Below are 21,670 nucleotides of genomic sequence, written 5' to 3'. Positions count from 1 at the left end.
CCACTCAAAGTACCTTGGAATAGATGTATTTTGGAGCCACAAGTTAATTTTGCTGAGCGCTTTAAGATACTTACATGTATCTTTCAAATAATGCTGGTTCTTTCATCTAAACTATTTTTCCACAAGGGAAAATAGGCACCTTATTGCTAAGCCTATCTGGCTACTTGCCAAAGAGTTTACAGTGCTTGTGCTCATTTCCATCTTGCATGGGGCAAGGGAGAGGGAGTTCCTTATGTTTAATCTGCCAACAGGTGGCTAGACACTACAGCAGACTCAACTAATTAGCAGAATACTCCCATCTGCCCCACTAGATTTGCTGGGTGTGCATCCTATGCACTATCACAGCTCAAACTGGGACTCTGTTTAGCTACACACAGCCACTTTTTCACATGGGCAAGACTATTCCCCTTCAGCAGAGCTACTAGGAGAGCTGCACCTAATTTGACTCAGCTAGACGCTGCAGTCTCTTATGCTGATCTATAATCTTTTTGTTCAGACTTGCTGTCTTTCCTCACCATGAGGCTCTGTGGGTTCTGCTTACTCAGCGCTAGTTGTATACTTCCTAAGGCAGGATCACTTCTTATATATATATGCAAGCCAGGACTTGCTTTTTCAGCAACACTGGATGGGACACCTCTTGGTGGAAGGAAACGGTGACTTGTAGGAACATCAGAGTTAACAAAGGAAAACTTGGAGGCCCCAGCCATGTACTTATTCTACAAAGAAATGCCCTGAGTTTTTTCTTTCCCTGTTTTAAAGGACGTCTGGCTGGGTCTTTGGGAAGCCTCTACAAAACAAAATGAAGTGAATATATGCTACCACCTGCTGGCCAGTTTTGGAAAGCGACGTCTCCCTAGGACACCTTTTGCCTGGCATGGTAATTGTTGTTCCAAACCCAGGAGAGAGATGCTAGCTGGAATTCAAACAAAAGTTATGGACAAAAGGATTAGCTCATTCCATGGGAAACTCCCCCACTACATTAAGAGAACGCTTCGGCTGCATAGCTACACATTCAAGAGTCAGGAAATGCCAGAGTTAGACAGACTACAAGAGTGTTTTTAAATAATTGAGCTCAAGCCCCAGAAAGGTCCCTAGCGTGGAGTCACTTAGCACATATTCCAGAGCATGGAGCAAAGTATACGGATTGCAGACAAACTGAAATGGGGAAGGGAATTAGTACCTGGCAACAACTGCCTCTGAAGGCTACATCCAGTGCACTGTCCCGTGCACACTGGCATAATATCGAAGGGCTGCTGCTGTTTTAGACTGGCAGCCCGTATAGTGAATGGTGGCAGAAAATGCATTGTTGTACAAGGCACTTAGTATCCACACGTGCATACACCTTTCCTCACACCAGCCCAGAGCCTTGGCCCTGACAAAATTAATCATGCAAGATGGACAAGGACAGCTGAACCTACTAGAGCTGGATGGAAAACGGATTTGAAAAATCCTCCCGTTCCACACTAGAACAAAACAGAGACTTTTTGAAAAGGGTCATTAAGAATGAGGGGGAGAGAGACAGACCAACCCAGCCCAGAAAAGCCAACAGCCCAGTGGTCAGGGCAATCACCTGGGATGTAGGAGGCACCAGTCAACTCCTGCTCTGCATGATTCAGAGAAGCAACTTGAACCTGGGTCTCCCTGTTCCCACCTAACTATGCTGTAGTGGGACTCTCTCAATGTCTCCTGGTAGAGCTGTTTCACTTTGTATAAATAATTACCTATCCATTAGGCCAGAGAGATGGACTGAATAGGGCCCTAAGGTGGGATGTGGGAGACCCGAGTTCAAGTCCTTGTGTCTCCCGCATTCCACCAAGTGCCCAAACCACTGGGCTAAACTCAGTCTCTAGCCTAAATAATATTTAATTATATCTGTAAAGTGGAACAGCTCCAACAGGAGAGAGAGACTGACTCACTTCATATCTTGGTGGTTAGTGAACTGGGTGGAGCCGGGACTTGAACCTTATCCCCAATGAGCATCCTTACCACTGGGCTATTCCTCCCCACACTTGCACTTGTTGACATCACTTCTGTCAAAACCATCCCTTTCACATGAAAAGTTTTGGTTTCCATGAATTACCATTTTCCAGTGGAAAACCATGGTTGAAAAATTCCCAACCAGCTGCAGACCATACTCCTCCAAAATAGCACTGTGCATCTGCATCTCTTTCACGGCTGTGGTGAATGGGTGTGCAGTGCCCAGCACAATGCAGCTCCAACGCTTACTGGGGCCTCAGAGCACTATAATACATAATAAATATGATGTAAAATCAAATGGAAAGTGGTGGATTCAGTCTGTGCCCTTGGTCAATATATAAAAGAGTATTCTCGGTGAGATGATAGCAGTTCCTCACATTTCTTTGGCCACAGTCCTGGCAATCAGACAACTGGGTGAATCAACCAAAGATCTAGCTTCAACTTTTCGAACCATGCATTTTCTGCACATGCAGTCACTGTATGACCGTAACAAGAGAAAACCGCATGGTAAGTCTGTAGACAGCTGATAATCCTGATATAGCTTTGTCCCTCAGCCATATTTAAGTCTGGCGTCCTACCTAAATATTATACTCTTGTGCATAAAAGGACATAGGTTCAAAATATTCCAAATCTGTTTATCTCCCACTATGTGTCTGTCCGTAAGTGCCCTCCCTTCATCCAAACACTGGGAGATTCAACACTCCCATGTCTTAGTCAGGCACTGGTTTTTTATAAAGGTGAAGCCAGCCAGCGAACAGAAGTCATGCCATGTAACATAGCATGAATAGCAAATTCCAAATATCAGCTACTCAAAAAGCAGTACTAGCTATGAGCAGTTCCTGAACAATCCCATAAGCTCAATTATGTTCATAAAAGTCATTTGCTGTTGAACAGTTATAATAAGGAGATTGGGAAAGACTTGATTTGTTCCTGGGAAATTTGTAAAGAGAAAATATGGCCAAATCCAAGTAATAAGTTATTCACATCAAACAGTTTGATCAGTTCCAATAATAGATTTGATTTCAGCATGGGATGGACTTTTTGTTTAGAACTAATAACTCCCTTGTTTTTCCCAAGCCTGCACACAGTCTACATTGAAACTGAACTTCCACTACCTGTATTTTTTCAGTCTGTTTGGAAATGAATGGACATTTTTAAATGCACATGTGAAAATTTGTCTCAGTTTAGTGTGATAAAATCTTTCATGTAGCCAAGGTACCGGTGCAGTGACTACTGACATGTAAGAAAGCCCCTCCCACCAACATTCACGTAGACAAGCAAATAAAAAAGGTCACAAATGCTCACAGACAAGCAAAAAAGGATACACACATATTCAGATCAAATAGCAATTCAGATTTTACAAATATGTTCTCTTTAATCATGAAAGGTATCCTCCCCCTTTTCAGCCACCTTTACCGGCTATAATGAAAAGAGCAAAGCAACCTAAACCGAAATACAAATGAACAGCATGTGCAGATCCTCTTTTTAAAAATAGCTTAAAAACATGACATTGGGATTCTACAAAGCACTCCACACCTATCTGTAGAATTAATGCAGGGAGAGGATGGCTGTTCAGTGCACTCATAGCTTGAACTCTTACTCCTTGCTATTCTCAATCTGTCACATTCAACAATCACAAGCAAAAATAACTCCCCCTGCCAGCTGTCTCCATGCTGCACTTGCCAGCTCACCAGAAGCATGACTTAAATTGTAAGTCAGAAGAAATACTCTTTGAAATATGTGCATAATGTAGTTGTTAAAATAGACTCAAGTGCTTTAGATTAATTCTTCACCTACTTTTTATTTTATCTTGTACCCCAAGAATACAGGACACTCAAAGGCCACATCTACACTACAAAATTATGTCAACCTAACTTACATAGGCATACAGCCACCGCAGTTATTAAAGCGTGGATGTGTGTGCACACTTGGCCCCTGGTGTTGGTGGTGCACATCCTCACGGTGAGCGATTGTATCAATTGTATTGTCAGTGTGGGACGGCTCTTGAAGGCCATTAACAGTTGACATAAGCAACCCAGTGTCTACAGTGAGTCAGTGCATTGACCTAATTACATCAACTGTCTGTGCCGCTCGGGAAGGTGGTGCTACTAAATCAGTGTAGACAGGCATATCAGCGGGAGACAAATTTAAGTGAAGATTTTTCCACAGCGAGGTTGACGCAAGGCAGCTTACGTTGACCTAACTGCGTAGAGTAGATCAGCCAAAAGAAACAAAGACCTTCCCACAGCAGATCAGACTTGTGGTTCATCCTGTCAGGCATCTGGCCTCTAGTGGTGATAAGTGCTTAATAATTCAGAAGGCAAAAAAATAAAAAATCTTAATGCATTGAGACAATTATGTATTCCTATAAATGTGGAATAAAATTCTTTCCTGACTTCTGTAGTGATCAACCCCCCTGAAGCATGACGTTAATTTGATTTTTAAGCAAGCATAGTTACTAAAATTATTGGTCATAAAGTTATGCAGTCTTTTAAAGTTCTGCTACAATAACTGATGCTATGCGCTTCTGCAGCAATAAATACCCTTACCTGTCCCCTTTTTGTCCCACTGCAACCACTCAACATTTCACACTGAGCCCCTTCCAGCTTTGTACTTTCATCTGAAGCATGTCTACTATGCTGCACTTCAAAATGGTCACTTCCAGGAGGCATCTAGACACTGGTGGTATAAAGAATTCTTACTGGCATCATGGAAATGAGGGCAGGACCTCAGGCAGAGGAAAAGGAAAAGAAGACAAGGAAACAGTGTAACGGTGGAAGGATTGAGCTCTGGGGGAAGGGAGAGAAAGCAGTTTGAGAAATCCAATGTGACGGCAAATGGGATCTCAAGATAAGGAACTCATCTAGGCAGTAGGGAAGTATCTCAATGTCACCTTTGTCCGGCTTGTCCTCGCCCGTCCCTCCACGAACGCAAGTTGACACCACAACATTCTATTTTGTTGCGAGCACGTTCTTTCCATTTCTAGCCAAAGAGTTTTGTCATGGGATTGGCCCAGCGCGTTTTCGGTCTGCCCAGCGGGTCACTTGTGGTCTCTGGGGATCCAGTCACTGATGCGGGTTGTCCACCTATTAACGCATAGGTGGACAACCCACCTCATCTCAATGTGCACTCTAACGAAGGTACAAGATTGCAAATCTTAGTACATATTTTAGTTATTCTGGCCTCGTTAGACAAGTGCGTGCCAAAGTATGTTGCCCTCCCTGGTCTCCCAGGAAAGGCTCATGTCAACTCAGAGAAAGAGAGAAGGAAAAGTTTGGGCAAAGCAAATATTTGAACTTAACAATCAACTACAAAGCACTCAGATTTGCTGAGTTACCCCAAAAAACCCCCATAAAAACAAAACATCCAAAACCCACACACAACACAACTCAGCAAGAAAGCGTAAACTGCCGATAGGCTCTGTCTACATTGCAGGTGAAAGTGTGATTTTCATCACAGGTAGGTATACCTGTGCTAGCTTTAATCTAGCTAATACAGGTAATAATAGAAGTGTAGATACGGCTACCTGGCCTAACTACCCCAAGTATGTATCTAGGCTCCCTAGGTTTGTACTCAGGCAGCTAGCCTGTGCTGAAGCCCATGCTGACACATCTACACTGCTATTGTTACCTGTGCTAGCCTTGCATCTGAAGAAGTGAGGTTCTTACCCACGAAAGCTTATGCTCCCTATACTTCTGTTAGTCTCAAAGGTGTCACAGGACCCTCTGTTGCCCTTTAGCTAAAGCTAGTAAGGGATGTCTACCCATTCTACAATTACATCTTCACTTGCAGCATAGACATATCTTTAGTGTTCTGAAGATTATAGTGCACTTTCCAAATATTATTTTCTCCCCACTAATGGCTATTTGTGCCCCAACACCCCATTTGATAATGATATTATATATATAAAACTCAACGAGCTAGCACTAAGCAAAATGTAATATATTTTGAAAATGCCATTTCTAATGTGTAATAGGTACTAACAGTGCTACAGAAACTGTATCTACAAATAATTCTGGCCTTATGCACCATACTAATTTGTTGAATTTCCGTAAAATTAATTGTAAAAAGAAACAAAAGGAAACTAGAGAGATTAACTACAAAAGAAGTCAAAAAGGCTCATTTGGTGTAACAGATCTTTGTGTAAACAGGTTTTATTTTTAGTCACAAGATTCAACGTGAGTTATGAAGTTACGAGCAGCCAGAACATTTAATTAATTCTACATGTTGTATAAGGGGTCAAGTCATACTAGTGTAAGTTCAGAGTCCTCCATAACATAACAAATGGACCCCACATTCAGGAAGAACTTACCACTTCCTCTTATCACATAGATGGCCTGTCCAAAGACACAAGATTTGCATATAGATTAGACATAACATACGCATGTATCAATTCACTCACCACTGAAACGGTTGCAAATTGGCGGGAATGTGACAACTGAACCCACACACAGTAATATAACAGCAGTTGAGGGCAGTGAAAAATATTGGAATGCAGGGGGAATTTAAGTAGCTAGAATCTACCTTGACTTGAATGGAAACGGGATCTGGCCCCAATTTATAACTTGTGCAGGACACCTGGGTTGACATACGTTTCCTCAAAAACAGCATCTCTATCAGCACAGCATGACAGAGTGTTACGCTGGAGCAGTTGTTCAGTGCTCCTTGAAGAAAAAGTACCACCTTCTAAATCACCACCATCATTTCCTCTAGCTCTTCACAGGTCTTTTATCCAAGTACTGAACTGACCCAATCCTGCTTAATTTACAATATCTAATGAGATCATAGCCTGCAACAGTTTTACACGTTTGAGTTAGATTATAGTCCCAAGCACTTTAGATTTACGAGGAGAATGCTGTAACAGTTTAAGGGGCTCAAATAGATTAAGAGTTGGAAAGGCTTTTATGAAAGAGAATTATTGGGTGGAGGGGACAAAGGTGTTAGATCAAAATATCATGGGGGCGTTTTTTTAGAGAGCAAAACCATGTTTTGTTTCATTTGTTTTTCCATGCCCAAGTGGAAGAAACCTGCCCATTTGATAAGCTGTTTGAGATCTTGGCACTCCTGAATATTGTTCTGGCAGTCATATGAAACTGACTAAGATCATACATGAGGAGCCACTGCAGGGGGGAAGCTCTACAGTGCAGGAGCACAGATGGGATCAGGTTTCCAGTAAGTATTTTTCTGCTACTAGAGAAAAGGGTGGAGAGAGCGAAAGAATAAAGATTAGAAATAAAGAGAGGGAGACAGAAGAGTGCAAAAAAATGGGTACAAAAAAAATAAAAAGAAAAGAGAGGGAGGACTAAGAAACAGGACTAACTATGTGGCTGGTTGCTAAAAGGTCTAAATAAAGCCTCCTTTATAATGTTAGTCTCCTCATCCCCAAATATGATTTGGGAAATTATCACTGTCAGGCAAAACTACTAATACTTAGTACTTATATAGCTGCCTCCAAGTATATGTAGATTCCGAAACACTGTGACAGATTGGTATCATTATCCCTGTTTTATATGTGGTGTAACTGAGATTAGGAGTGGTTAGGTGTCTTGCCCAAGATTGCATAACTAAGAAACTGACAAAGCAAAGAACTTGATATGGATTTTTAGAAGTGCACCCATCCATTGCTCAGCACATCACATTAAAAATAAATCCTACCAAAAAAAAACTAAAAAAAAACCTGGAAGAGTCTGCTTAGATTACTATAAATTCAGCACCGCACATTAAGACCACTGATGAAATACTTACCAGAGATAGTCCTTGGAAAACTCCATTAACTTCAGTGGAGAGTCAATGGAATAGAAAAAGAAGCCTATGGAGCAGCAGAGGAAGGAGGATAGGGGGTGGTGGGGAGAGTGCACCCCCCCCGGTCAAATTTAGCCCTGGCATAAGCAAATGCAATACTGACTTCACTGGGAGTTTCATTTACTGACATCAAGGTTGAATTTGGTTATTATTGTCTAAGAGCCCAAGGCACTCAGCCTAGCCTTAGAGGTGCTCACTACTTTGCAGAATGAAATCCTAAGGATGAAATTATTTTTTTAGGGTTGTCAATTATATGCAGCTAACTCACGCGTTTAACTAAAAAAAATTAATCACAGTTTTAATCGCACTATTAAACAATAGAATACCAACTGAAATTTATTAAATATTTTGGATGTTTTTCTACATTTTCATATATATTGTATTCTGTGTTGTAATTGAAATCAAAGTGAATGTTATTTTTTATTACAAATATTTGCACTGTAAAAATGATAAACAAAAGAAACAGTATTTTTCAATTCACCTCATACAAGTACTGAAGTGAAATCTCTTTTGTCATGAAAGTGCAACTTACAAATGTAGATTTTTTTTGTTACATAACTGCACTCAAAAACAAAACAATGTAAAACTTCAGAGCCTACAAGTCCACTCAGTTCTACTTCTTGTTAAGCCAGTCACTAAGACAAACAAGTCTGTTTATATTTACAGAAGATAATGCTGCCCTCTTCTTATTTACAGTGTCACCAGAAAGTGAGAACAGGCATTTGCATGGCACTTTTGTAGCCAGCATTGCAAGGTATTTATATGCCAGATATGTATGCCCCTTCATGCTTCGGCCACCATTCCAGAGTTGATGATGCTTGTTAAAAAAATAAAGCGTTAATTAAATTTGTGACTGAACTCTTTGGAGGAGAATTGTATGTCCCTGCTCTGTTTTACCCACATTCTGCCATATATTTCATGTTATAGCAGTCTCGGATGATGACCCAGCACATGTTGTTCAGTTTAAGAACACTTTCACTGCAGATCTGGCAAAACGCAAAGAAGGTACCAATGTGAGATTTCTAAGGATAGCTACAGCACTCGACCCAAGGTTTAAGACTCTGAAGTGCCTTCCAAAATCTGAGAGGGACGAGGAATGCAGCATGCTTTCAGATGTCTTAAAAGAGCAACACTCTGACGTTGAAACTATAGAACCCGAGTCACCAAAAAAGAAAATCAACCTTCTGCTGGTGGCATCTGACTCGGATAATAAAAATGAACATGCTCAGTCCGCACTGCTCTGGACTGTTATCAAGCAGAACCCGTCATCAGCATGGATGCATGTTCCCTGGAATGGTGGCTGAAGCATGAATGGACATATAAATCTTTAGTGCATCTGGCATGTAAATATCGTGCAACACCAGGTGACATTGTAAACTAGAAGCAAGCACCATTATCTCCTTCAAATGTAAACAACCTTGTATGTCTGAGCGATTGGCTGAACAAGAAATAGGACTGAGTGGACTTGTAGGCTCTAAAATTTTATATTGTTTTATTTTTGAGTGCCTTTTTTTTTGGTACATAATTCTACATCTGTAAGTTCAACTTTCATGACAGAGATTGCACTACAGTACTAGTATTAGGTGAATTGAAAAATACTATTTCTTTTGTTTTTTTACAGTGCAAATACTGTAATCAAAATTAAATATAAGTGAGCACTGTACACTTTGTATTCTGTATTGTAATTGAAATCGATATATTTGAAAATGTAGAAAACATCCAAAAATATTTAAATAAATGGCATTCTATTATTAACATTGCAATTAATCGCAATTAGTTTTTCTAATTGTGCGATTAATCGCAATTAATTTTTTTAATCGCTTGACAGCCCCAATTTTTTTTTTAAACAAAGAACGTACACATCTAGAACCAGTCATAGTCAACTCCTGAATAAATGTCTATTTAGAGTCATATGCAGTGTTGTTGTAGCAGTGTTGGTCCCAGGATAGCAGCGAGACAATGTGGGTGAGATATCTTTTACTGGATCAAATTCGGTTGGAGAGAGAGAAGCTTTTGAGCTACACAGAGCTCTTCCTCAGGTCTGGGAAAAGTGTCACAGCTAAATACAAGATGGAACAGATAGTTTAGCCTAAGTCATTAGCACAAATTTTAAGGGACCATTCAAGGCAAAGAAGCCTGTTAACACCCCTGTAGTCATAGGACAAAAAGGGGGGTTAGTGGGTTACAGATTGTTGTAATAAGCCATAAATCCAGTGTCTTTAAGACTATGATTTTTAGTCTAGCAAAGTTATGAATTTAAGTTCCCAGGCTCATCTTTTGAAAGTGTTGTGGAGATTTCCTTTGAGAATGAGGACTGATAGGTCAGATATAGAGTGATTATTCACAGGGACCCAGAGATCAGACTCTAACCCAAGCCCAAATGTCTACACAGCAATTTTTCAGCCCCTCAGCCGGAGGGATTTTAGCCCCATGTAGACATTCCCTCAAAAACAAATCAATCAGGAAAGAGGTTCAAGAGGTAAAACCACATGATTTGACTGTAGCCCCATTTTCGTGGAGCCATTTAACAGTTTGAGCATAATGTCTAACATTATATCTCAGAAATTTTAAGTAACTGAAAACCAAGATTGTGTATTCAAATATTTCTGATTCACTAAAGAATTAGACAGTAAGTTTCTTTCCCGAATTTCAGACTATCATAAACAACAGGGGACAAGGTGTGCAAAAGCTTAATGACCACTTTTCACCCACTTAGCTCACAAGCTCTCACCAAAGCAACCAGTCTTGCATTCCTTTCTAAACCCATTGAATTCAGTAAGGAGTTCTGGTGGAGGAACAAATGACCGGCGAGTGTTTCAGCCTAAGGGAATGGTCACCTGTTTGGAGAAGAGTAAGGAAGAACTGGGGATGGAAACCTCAAGACAAAATCTGTAAAACTGGAGTGATAATTTGTAGTTAGAAAATGGAAAGCAAACCAATCGCAGTACATTTAATATGACTAAGACGGCTCTGTGAAGGTATCAGATGTGACCCTGCAGGTGGGAAGGATGAGTAAAAAGCACAATGTTTTTATTTCTAATGTTTTGTTACTATAGTATGGCAGAAACAGATATACTAGAAAGCATTAGCAAGTAAACGCTTCTTAGCCCTGCAAGCTTTCAGGAGGAAAATAAGATTTACTACATGTTTCTAAGCTGTTACAGCTCCAGCAATGGCTGCAACAGCCAAGTAATTATAACAGTGATCTAAGCACAATACATGTACACATCTAGGATGGTGGTAGAAGTCAGCATTGGTATCTGTAACTGATGAAAAGGAGTTAGAAATTCCTGTCTCTTTATGGAACTTTTCATACTTATAGCACAGTGATTTATGGAAAGAAATAGCTGGTGGCTCTTATGCTTTTGAGACTTTTCCATGTTAAACTTGTTGATGTATTTATCTTATATTTATATACTCCCCCCCCCAAAAAAACCCTATGTTAAAAGAACATTAATGTTGCAAAATTAAGCACTCAAAGGTTAGGAAATGCCAGAATTAAGATTCTTTAATTCAGCCCTCTTGCAGATATGCATTATGATAATTCTAAATTACTGATTACAGTAATTGATCACATACTACTTTTTCCATCAGGACCCATGCTTCATTCACTGCACAGAATGGATGATGCTCACTGAATTGGCAGCTATTCAATATTTCTGCTTATCATCATCATCATCCAATGAGTGGCCCCATGCATTATTTACTACACACACTTAGTGCTCTCAGGGTAGTTTTTTAGTGCTTTGCCACCATTAACTGACTTATCTTCACAAGATCCCTGTGAGGTGAAATAGTCTTGCTATCCCCATTTTACATATAGGGAACAGGACATAGAAATTAGGGCCAAAATTGTCAAATGTCAACTGATTTTGGGTGCCCACTTGGAGTAGACTAAGACCCGATTTTTCAGAATAGTTAGCATTTATTAGCTCTTTATATTTACAGAGCAGCACTTCCACTGAACTCAGCTGCCATTGTCAGTGCTCAGCTTTTCCACAAATCAGACCCTTGGTGTCTCCAGTTGGGTGCCCAGAAAATGAGAAACACAGTGACCACTTGTGACATGTTGTCTATGTGACCTGCCCAGCATCCCATAAGAAGTCACTGTGGCACAGGCAGGGATAGAGTCCAGTTTTCCAGGGCGGCAATCAACAGTCCTAACCATGAGATTTTCTTTTCTCTCCTGGCCTCATTCACTATATGCTTTCCAACTTCTGCACCAAATGAAGGAGTTGTACAGATAACAGTCTCTATCATTATGCAACCTGGATTCATTCTCAGAGCACAGTCCATCCTGTGCACTACATGAGGCAGGGTTACTGTGGAAATAGTAGTATATGATCTCGTAATTAAAGCCTGCCTTAATTCTGACATTTACTGACTTCTGAATGCTTGACTTTGCAACTTGATTTTTTTTTAACATAGTTTTTTGGTATGTAATTTCCTAAGTCTTTAAAAAGCAAACTGAAAGAACAACTTCTATCATGTGGAGCCATACAGACCCCCAATTTGTCTCCTCAACAATGTTGGGAGGCTTAGATCCACAGCACAGTCCTCTGCTACTTGAGTTCATCCTGCTCATTCCCTCTTGCCCATCTCCCCAGCCTGCTTCTCTTTCCCCCCTCTTCCTCATTAATCACCTCGCTGCATTCCAGACAAGAAGCTCTTCTTTCTGCTCTGCACTGCAGGGGTACAAGCAGGTGGAGCCATTGAGACCATAGCAGTTTCCCTGCTCTCAGTTCCTGTGTTCAGCATCACAGCAACTCTCAGAAGCCAGGAGGCACAAGCGCTGCTCAGCTCTATCCTGGAGCGTGCTCAGTCTCTCTCTGGGGATGGTGCGTGTAGTCTAGTCTACACTCAGAGCTCTGAGGGGACCGAGCATACTTAGGGCAGATAAACTCTACAGAGAATTATTTTGGGGAAGTTCTATGGATGGTGTCATACAGATTATAATAGATGATCACAACTGTCCCTTCTGGCCTTGGAATCTATGAATGTAATGGCCAAGCAAGTCTATACTTAGCACATGCAAATTGAGATTTTTCAAAGGCTCGTAATTTTGGCCAAATCTGGGAGTTTATTCAGGGGAAAGCAAAGCTACACATTCCAGCCACAAAAGCAACCCCCTGCCAAATTTCATAACCCCCCACAAAGCACGGAGGTGCTAGAGCTTCTTACAAAACAGTTGTAAGAATTTTCAACATGAGCAAAACAATGTATTTTTCCCTGACCTCGTTCTTGGAAACGTCTGAAGCATTTTTTTCTGAACTTTCAGAAAATATTCAGCCTGAAGCAGACACAGCATGGGAAATTTCAGCCCCAACGGTTACAATTTGTTAATGTTATAAGCAATTGAAAACAGAGTCTTACAATGGGAAGTGTTGGGCAACCTTAAGTATAGGTAGTGCTACCAGGTCTGCCTATGATGTAGAACATGGGAACCAATTAGCAGTTTTCCTTCTGAAGCACTAGACATAATGAATGGGAACAAAACCTCAGTGGGGGACAAATGTAACTTGTCTAAACAACACACTCAACTCTTGCATTAATTTGACTCGTTTAAGCTTCAGGATACTGCTGGCCTGAATTCAGGAAGACTGTACTCCATGTAACAACATTGCTCCTGAAACATATGAAAAGATTTCTGAGCAGGTAAAAGATTAATGGGAAGGCCCGTCTTTTGATTGATGAATTTATAACCTTGAGCAACAAGCACACTCTGATATACTGTATCTGCCATGTGAGACAGACAAAATGAAAGAACCTCATGTTACAATCTCAGTTCTCATTAAACATCCAGACCAGAAAGTTAATACTGTCACTAACCATCTGTTCAGATGTTTGCCTGATACAGTTCTGATGATACTTATATGGAGCAAAAATTAATCATATATACAAATGAGCAAGAGTACTCTTGGGCAGGGCATTCAGTATACCATAACAGTTTCTGGAAAAGTATGTAGCTGTCTTTGCTCTACTCTGCAATTCAACCACATAATCAAATTGACTGTTAAAAAATTGCATTGAGGTCAATGGTGTAAACCACTTTAGAATTTCTGAACAAATGTTTTTGTTTGTTTGCTTTACAGCCTATTAAAAATATCACCAGAGAATCAATGTGAATTAGATCAAAGTTTGGAATATGCTAATTTGCTGCATCTTGAACCACAAGTTTGAGATCACTTTCTAGCATTCAGCAGTAGTACAGCACAGTGAATTGTGCAAGCATTTTGTAATTACTTCTTCTGATGGTCAAAGGCCGCAATCATCTAAAATTCATTTATTTTTGCCAATTGGTCTCTATTTGAAATGATCAGGGCAACAGTCAATGGATTCTTTCCCTATCTATTTTTAAATGTGTGAGAAAATAGTGTCTGTAACTCAGGAGACTGTATAATCTACAAACAGGTACAAGGATGATGGAAGTACCAGCTTCCCCCTTTGCCCCAACTACGTGCCTAATCTGGAGGTGGCAACTCCAGAGGTGAGAGGAGGGTCCAGGTTCCATTGCCCATTCATGGTCTTTGACTTCAGAACGCCAAGTGACATAGGTTTTGGCAATGTGGACATTTTTCACTGAGGCCTGGTCCACACTAACCCCCCATTTCAAACTAAAGTAAGCAAATTCAGCTACGTTAGTAACGTAGCTGAATTCGAAGTACCTTAGTTCGAATTTACCGCGGGTCCAGAGGCGGCAGGAAGGCTCCCCCGTCGATGCCGCGTACTCCTCTCGCTGAGATGGAGTACCGGCGTCGACGGCGAGCACTTCCAGGATCGATTTATCGCGTCTAGACAAGACACGATAAATCGATCCCAGAAGATCGACTGCTTACCACCGGACCAGGAGGTAAGTGTAGACCTACCCTTAGAAATGGAATTGGAAAAAACAAGGCAGACATTAGATGACAATGGACTTTTGTCACTACTTAATTTGTGCATGATTTCAAACACACAACCTAAAGATGAAAAACTCTACACATTATATCCTAGTATCAGTCCTCAGGTATGCAGTCCCCCACAGCTATCCATAGCTCTCTAGCCTAACTCCTCCCAGATAAGTAACAATTCTTGGAAAAACCTGTTATGTATTTGAAGATTTACTACTACTTTTGGAGACTGAGCTCCAGACAGACAGATACATTCTATTAAGGCTACATTTTCCCTAGAAAATATTAACAACTTGAGTATGTATGACTATTAATGTCTGAAGGGGCAGCTGGTTATCAGAAAACATTTTGAGAAGTGATGTTACATGACCTTGAGCAATAAAGCAGCTTTCCTATGCGGAATCCTAAATATATACTGTGACTAGGTCCGAAATAGAGAGCCAAAGAAGGAAATCATTTATTTGGATCTATTACTAATGTGATGATTGCGAAGTCTGTCACCAAGATTTATGTATGTAATAAGATTATGGTCATTGTTGTCAAAGCATATCATGTGCATTGCTCAGAAGCAAGCTGGTGAATGGTCCCTTTCTAGTTCTTTTTACACGTTATATTACATGAGAACAGTCTTGTTCCACATCCACGGAACTACAGTTTGCTTTATTTTTTGTTACATGCCTCTACTTATATCTAGACATCCTGCCTGTCACTCAGACCCGTAACCTCTAGGTCCTCATACCCAAGCTATATCTAATTCTTGCAGATTTTTTCTGCATAGCATCTCTAAGATACAGCCTTTCCTATTCATCTAACTAAAACTCCTGTCTAGGGTGACTAGATATCCCGATTTTATACAGACGGGTCCCGAAATTTGGGGCTTTTTTTAATATGGGCTCCTATTGCCCCCAACCACCGTTCCGATTTTTCACACTTGCTATCTGGTCACCCTACTCCTGTCCAGGCTCTCCTCATCTGGTATTTTAATCACTGAAACATTCTTGTCTCTGAACTTGACTATTGCAACCTTGTTTTACTCATATCAATTCAATAATGATAGAAAGATCATTTTCCTAGCCCATTACTTTGACATAACCCCTTTTGGATCGCTCCACTGGACCCACTTTTCTATTGCACCAATCATAAGCTACTTATCTTCATTCTCAAGGCCCTTCATGGCCTATCCCTATCTTGTCATGTTATTCACTATTGAGATGTCAACTTCCACCTTCAATCGCCAATGATGCTAGCCTTAATCACACGTGTGTTACATTTTCACACAGGCACCTTCATGCTTTCTATCATGCTGCCCTCAGTCTTGAGAGGAGCTCCCCCTAAACATTAGCAAAAGGATTATCCTGCTTCAAAGCCTTACTTAAAACTTTATTTTCCATGTCTACAAGAAACTTGACAACCACCAGGCTGCTGGTGTGCTGTTTCCTTGTACTACTGTCTGTCAGTCTGTATCCATCTGTTGTCTCTTGTTGTTATATGTAGGCCATGTCTACACTAGCACTTATGTCGCTGAAGGGTGTGAAAAACACACCCGAGCAACATAAGTTTTGCCAGCATAAGTGCTTGTGTGTACAGAGCTATGTTGGCGTGAGATACTCTCCCACCGACACAGCTATCACTGCTCATAGAGCAGTTTTATTATGTCGACGGAGAGCTCTCTCCCATCAGCATAACGTGGCTACATTAGTGCTCTCACAGCGGCACAGCTGTATCGGTACAGCTGTGCCACTGTAAGCTTATAAGTGTAGACATGGGCTTAGCCTGTAAGCTCTTTGGGACAGAGACAGCCTTTTTGTTCTGTGTTTATACACCACTTAGTACAATGGGGTCCTACTCCATGACTAGAACTCCTAGGCACTACGCTAATAGCAAACAACATACGGTACACTATTCTTCCCCATACCTGAATACATATGTCTCTGCTAAACAGTTCCTCCTATTGCTTCCTACATCAAAAATTTCAGATAAATTGCTAATGTTATACTTTTAGTTGCAGATAATTTACTATTGTTTTAGCTGGCCTAGAGGCCATCAGTCAAGGATCTAGCAAATGTATATGCATAGAGCAAAAAGATGGTTTTCCTTATGTTTGATTTCTTGTTCATACTTCTCATGCTTGTTTATAAGAACGTAAACTTCTTTTAAGGGATGTCATTACTTTTTGTTAAAATATTTGGTTTCTCATGCTATTTACATTAATAATCTTTCTAGCCCCCATATCATGAACTTTTTTTTTTAACAGCCAAATACCATTTCCCTTATTGTATCAGCTTTCTATTGAAAATGTAGATCAGAATGTTAAAGCCTATTAATATTTTTGTATCTGCTCTTCTGTCCCCTCTATCAATTATCACCTCTCTCATGCACGGTGCCCTCCAACCTTCTACTCCATTCACACCCTCACTCCATCTGCTCCTCCAGCTCCCCAATGATCCTCCATCTTCCTGCATGTACCCCAAAGTACTCCTCCAAACTCACACTATGTCAAAGTTCTCCTCCAACCTTATACACCCACCAATGCCCTCTGTCCCACTGCCTTTGAGGAGCAGTGGACACTGTCTGGGATTCTCTGCTAGGTGTCCCCCTCTGGATCCCTGCTTTTCAACCTGTGACCCTCACTCCCATCCATTTTTTCATTTGTTGTCCCTCATAATCTTTTGATGCCTGGATTCAGTGCTCCTCCCCGTGGGATGGGGAATGGGGGGAGAGGCTATAGAGGTGGGGGCCTGCTCACCCCCCCAGAGCCTCAATAGGTGCAGTCATCCCTCACCAATCTATTCCATTCACCCCACCCATCTCTTCTGCTACCACCCTACCAGTTTGCTGTTCTGCAACTATTTGTGCCCCCTACCCAATCTGCTCAATTGCCCTGTCAACATGTAATCCCCATGTAACCCCCTAAACTGCTCCCCAAACAGATCCCCCCCCAATCCACACTACCAGACCCCATTCCCTTCTCCTATCAACCTCCCCCTACAGATTCTGATCCAGTCCCTCTGGCACACACACACACCTCCAAACCCCACCTCGAACATCTAGATCCTCTCCCCAATCTAGTCACCCCCCTTATCCCTTCACACCCAATTGTCTGCAATCCCCCACATTCAGCCCCCCACTCCCACCGACCAGCACCTCCTTTCAGCCCCCCACCTGACACCTCCAGATGCCCTCCCCAATGCACAGATCCTTGCCTCCAGACCCCCTCCCCCCCATAATTCCCCCAAACCTTGCAGCCCCCCACGAGCCCCACCTCTGATCCCCCTCCAGACCCTCCCAGCAGCCCTCCCCTTCGGACCCCACAGGCCCCCCCGACCCCCACCTCTGATCCCCCTCCAGACCCTCCCAGCAGCCCTCCCCTTCGGACCCCACAGGCCCCACCGCGCCCCCCACTTCCCTCCCTCGGAATCTGCCGCGGTCCGGCCCGGTTCGCTCCGGGGGAAGCTCCGAGCGCGGCGCAGGCCCTCAGCGGTCTCCCCCAGTTCGCGGCGGCCGCGGGGCTGGAGGCGGGACGCTGCGCTCGGGCAGGCCCAGCAACGCCGCGCGACTCGGCGCGAGGCTTCTTTGGCGCAGCCAATGGCGCGTGGTGTGCGGTGAGTGTGGGCGGCCTCAGCGGGCGGAGATGCTGGGGGGAGGCGGCGGCCTGCCCGCTGCCGCCATGATGCTTGTTTGCTTTCAATGCGTGTGAGGGGAAGGGGGAGGAGGCGGGGGGGAAGCTGCTCTCCCGTCCGGCCCGCGGCAGGAAACAAAGAGCCAGGCAGGCAGCGGAGAGAGGGCGGCGGGGAGACGGGGATGCTGCAGCCACAGGTACGGGGAGGAGCGGGGGTAGCGACTCCCGCCTCTGGGGGTACCCCCGGGGCTCACCTCGAGGGGGGGCTCTTGTTCTGGGAGTCGGGCAGAGTATTACCGGGGGGGGGGGGGGGGGAGGGGGGGGGATTTTTTCCCCCGGGGGGGGTTTTATTGCGCTTGGGGGGGAGGGGAGGGAGAGAGTACTGCTGCTTTGAGGGGGCAAGGGGCGGGTGTTATCGCTCTGGGAGAAGCATTACTGCTCCAGGGGGCGGAGTGACGGGCGCCCCTGTGTTGGGGGGAAAAGGGATGGGAGTCCCCCGGGTGGGTGTAGTATTGGCCTGGGAGGGGTGGGCAGAGACGGGCTCAGTGGTTTGGAGGTGCGCTTGGGTTGGGGGGTATTGTTAGGGAAGTTGTGGGGGGTACTATTGCTCTGGGGGGGAGGGGAAGGGGGAACTATTGCTCTGGGGGAGGGTGGATGGTAGCATTACTTGGGGGCCTGGGAAGTAGTAGTGATCTGAGTTGGGGGTGTTACTCCCTCCGAGGAAGTATTAACGCTTTGTGGGTGCTAGCTGGAAAAAATGGGGCATGTGGTTGCTCTGAGGAGCAGGGGGCTGTATGGATACTCCGAAGTGGTGGGGAGTTTTGGCTGGGAAGGGGTATTCCTCTCACAGGGCTGAGTGAGGAGAGGGGATGTCATTATAGAGGGGAAGAAAGGGTGGAGAAGCATTAGAGTATTGCTTGAAGCTGGGGGGAGGCTCTCAAGGAACGGGGCTTGAGTGGGTTGTTGCTTTGAGAAACTCTGGTAGGAAATGGGGCTTTTTCAAGAGGAATTAGATTGAAGATTTATCCACATAATAAGGGAGAGGAGAGGAAAGGGGCCGCCTTACCTCAGTAGCTTATTGTACTCCATATTTATTTGCATTTAGAAAGCAATTATACTACTTTAGGGTGGATTTGCAGTGAGAGGAAAGAGGGGGCTTCTTTCAGAGGTGGTAGGCTTATTATTCTCTTTTCAAAGGCTTGTATGCATTGAGAAAGCAATTAAGAGGCTGTGACAATGGACTTGAAATTAGTATAATGGCATCTGGAAGTTTAAGCGTTTTTCCTGTGTAATTGAGTTTAAAATAATTAAACATACAGAGGGAAATGACATCAGTCTGATAATTGTCCATCTACAGTCAGACCACAATTTTCCATCAGTCTCCCCCTCTGCATTGAGAGACTTTAATTCATTTAAGCTGATGTATTCTTTTTGTAAGTGTTGTTTTATGAACAAACAAAACTGGCTTGTAAACAGAATCTGTTTTCTGCTATGAGAGAAGCTTACACTTGCATTTGCTGCTGATGGTCTAAAACTGAGGCCTAGTTGGCAGGGAGGCCACAGCAGCAACTGCTTAGATCTGTCTGAAATAGAAAGGAAAATGTGTTAGAGGATGATTGACAACCTTGCTGTCCAATGCAATGAGTGGGGAGGGCAGGACTTGTGGTGACATGCAGGTAAGTGGCTGGGCCAAGGAGACTGTGGGACACACACACACATGTAGGGGATAAACAGAGAGGAATTTGGATACTTATCTCTCAGGGTTACTCCAAAGACAAGTTTATGCAATATGTTTACATGAAGAGATGTGTGCATATCTTTAATAATGGAAATTATAATAATATCCAACTGATTGGGTTACTAAGCTCTGGAGCAAGCAATTACTTCTGTAATTGGTGGTTTGGGGGGAGGGATTGCTATTACATTTGTCAGACTCTGGGACAAACATGCAGGGAGTAAGCAGTTGTGAACTAGGTGCAAGACCTATTTTGTCTGCTCTACATGCTCTTAAATGTGAAGAATTTTAAGTTGCTATGTGTCCAGCTGGCGAGGTTAGCACAACTTTTACAGGGCAACTCCTCATATTTTGCCCCAAATTTAGATTTTAGAAACAAACTTTTACATAACCTGACCAATAATGTCTCTACAAATTAAAAAAAAAAACTTCCTTATGAAACTGGCTTCATTGTCTCATCCAAACTTCATATAGGGGAAAAAAACAGAAAAATGGCTTAAGTTTTCTTTTGATCTAAACTATTAGTATTGCTTGAATATGACTCTCTAGAGAAACAGCTGATTTATAACTAGTTATGGCTCTTCAGTTGTCCTTTGTTTAGTTTCAGGGGGTTATTTTATTTATCTGGATTTCATTGTTATGGGTAACAGATTCAAAATTCAAAGGATTAAGGAATACCTGTGATAATTGTCTGGTTTTAAGTGTGAAGGTTTGCAAGTGTTGACTGGTAATTTTATTGTATCTTGCATTTTTTTCATCCTAGAGCAGGTCTCGTAATTGGGAATTTATCAACATTTCCACTGGGGTAATTTTACAGGATTATCTGCCCTGTGTTCTTCCTGCTGGTTCATCTGGACTCTGTGGAGTTTGCTGCTAGCAATGAAGCCTTCTGTGGGGGTTTATTCACGCTATTACTGAAATGGAGCCATTCGCATTTGGATTAACGCTTTATTCACTTTCCACTTGAATCGCTTGGATCAGTCCATTTATAAAAAGGAGACTACTATGCATCTTTTTTCTGTTTGCATATTGAAGTTGAACTCGGTGCATCCTTGATGTGTTCAGGCTGTTTACTTTGCTTGAATGTTAGAGGAAGAACTGAAATATAAAGATAGATGAGACTATAATACTGCATGGGCAGGTAACTACTTTTGGTATTCTATATTTTCAGATCTTTTCTTTAAAAAAAAAAATAATGTAGTGTCCCCAAGTTTGAAGAAGTCTTGTTAAACTGGATTCACAGTGGTAAATGTTGGAAATAAAAATGTTGAGATCAGGATATTCTAGAAGTGAGCAAGAAGAGAACTATTAGTAAACCTGGTGTATTGTTTATAATGGAGAAAGCTGCTTTGAAAACTAGAAGAAATGCTTCCAAGGTTACAAGATTTACAAAAAATTGTGCACCTCACCACAAAAAAGTTTAACATCCCTCTAAGGCTATGTCTACGTAGCACTTTCATGGTAAAACTTTTATTGTTCAGGGATGTGGGGAAAAAAACTGCATGCCTGACCGACAAAAGTTTTACAGACAAAAAGTGCCGGTGTGGACAGTGCTTTGTTGATGGGAGACACTCTCCTGCCAACAAAGCTACTGCCCCTCATTTCGGGTGGTTTTGTTTTGTTTTGTTGGCAAGCGCTGCTATCACT

The 21,670-nt window shown here is 42.4% G+C and overlaps 1 protein-coding gene across 5 annotated transcripts in view; it reads left to right on the top strand.

The window, feature by feature from the left end:
- Positions 1–18,356: 18,356 nt before the first annotated feature.
- Positions 18,357–21,670, top strand: part of CNOT6 (CCR4-NOT transcription complex subunit 6) — a 49,681-nt gene continuing 46,367 nt past the window's right edge. For 2 of the 5 annotated variants that reach the window (XM_034778665.1, XM_034778667.1), the window contains exons 1-2: positions 18,376–18,485; positions 20,787–21,164. The gene's annotated coding sequence lies outside the window, so the exon portion shown is untranslated. Of the gene's footprint in view, positions 18,486–20,786; positions 21,165–21,670 lie in introns of all 5 variants that reach the window. The other 3 variants (XM_034778666.1, XM_034778669.1, XM_034778670.1) reach the window with 3 other exon arrangements.

This window comes from Trachemys scripta, chromosome 8 (genome assembly GCF_013100865.1).
Source record: "Trachemys scripta elegans isolate TJP31775 chromosome 8, CAS_Tse_1.0, whole genome shotgun sequence".
NCBI classification, from domain to species: Eukaryota; Metazoa; Chordata; order Testudines; family Emydidae; genus Trachemys; species Trachemys scripta.
This window is presented reverse-complemented; position numbering and strand designations above follow the sequence as displayed.